General features: G+C 46.6%; 1 protein-coding gene across 4 annotated transcripts in view; it reads right to left on the bottom strand.

The window, feature by feature from the left end:
• Bdh1 (3-hydroxybutyrate dehydrogenase 1) overlaps positions 1-790 on the bottom strand; it is a 32427-nt gene that overhangs the window by 11522 nt on the left and 20115 nt on the right. The gene's annotated exons all lie outside the window — the stretch shown is intronic.

Below are 790 nucleotides of genomic sequence, written 5' to 3'. Positions count from 1 at the left end.
TGACTTCCTTCCAGTTCTTCAGCTGTGTCTATGCATAGTGTCCTCTCACCACAGGACACAGAGCTCCCTTGGTGTGCTGGCTAGTTTTATGTCAACTTGACCCAAGCTAGAGTCATCTGAGAGGAGGGGATCCCAACTGAGAAAATGCCTCCTTAAAGATCAAGCTGTAGGCAAACTTATAGGGCATTTTCTTAGTGATTGATATGGGAAGGCCTGCCCATCAGGGGTGATAACACCCCTGGGCTGGTGGCCCTGGGTCCTATAAAAAAATCAGGCTGAGCAAACCAGAGGCAGCAAGCCAGTAAGCAGCACCCCTCCATGGCCTCTGCATCTGCCTCCAGGTTCCTTCCCTGTTTGAATTCCTGCCTTTCTTGCCTTCTACAGAGAACTGTGATATAGAAGTGTAGGCAAAATAAATGCTTTGCTCCATAATTTGCTTTTGGTCATAGTTTCTATCACAGTAATGGTAACCTGAACGAAGACACTGGATCTTATTCCCTATAGCAGCTAGCAAAGTGCTAGGCCCATCAATATCATTTGATAGGTGAATAAATGGCAAAGGAATGGATGGATGAGCATGAGGACTGGTGGATGGATGGATGGATAGATGGATAGATGGATGGATGGATGCATGCATGCATGCATGCATGCATGCGTGCACACAGCAAAAAGCTATGTAGGGCAAAGAGACTGAAGTGCGAAAAGTGTAGGCTGTTTTAACAGCACAAACACACACACACACATACAGAGAGAGAGAGAGAGAGAGAGAGAGAGAGAGAGAGAGAGAGAG

The sequence above is a fragment of the Mastomys coucha genome, unplaced genomic scaffold, assembly GCF_008632895.1.
Source record: "Mastomys coucha isolate ucsf_1 unplaced genomic scaffold, UCSF_Mcou_1 pScaffold12, whole genome shotgun sequence".
NCBI lineage: Eukaryota > Metazoa > Chordata > Mammalia > Rodentia > Muridae > Mastomys > Mastomys coucha.
Note: the sequence above shows the minus strand (reverse complement) of the source record. Positions and strands in the feature narration are given on the sequence as shown.